General features: G+C 60.5%; 1 protein-coding gene across 1 annotated transcript in view; it reads right to left on the bottom strand.

Annotated features, from left to right (window-relative positions):
* CCDC88C (coiled-coil and HOOK domain protein 88C) overlaps positions 1-233 on the bottom strand; it is a 153,143-nt gene that overhangs the window by 21,748 nt on the left and 131,162 nt on the right.

The following is a 233-nucleotide window of genomic DNA, read 5'->3' as shown; positions in this document are numbered from 1 at the left end:
GTGACCAACCTTCCCACATCCCCAGGGGCTGCAAGGTTCGCGAACACGGGCTGAAATCTTTATCACCAGCCTGGCAAGTTCTGCTCACTGGGCTGCAGGGTGATGGTGTTCATCACCACGGCTATGACCGCCATGTTTGGGGCTCAGGTGGCAGAACCTAGCGCTCGGGCGTGAGGCCAGGGATGGTGGGAACATACACAGAGGCAGCGACCCACACGGCACCCCAGGGAAAG

The sequence above is a fragment of the Tupaia chinensis genome, unplaced genomic scaffold, assembly GCF_000334495.1.
Source record: "Tupaia chinensis unplaced genomic scaffold, TupChi_1.0 Scaffold000568_1, whole genome shotgun sequence".
NCBI lineage: Eukaryota > Metazoa > Chordata > Mammalia > Scandentia > Tupaiidae > Tupaia > Tupaia belangeri.
This window is presented reverse-complemented; position numbering and strand designations above follow the sequence as displayed.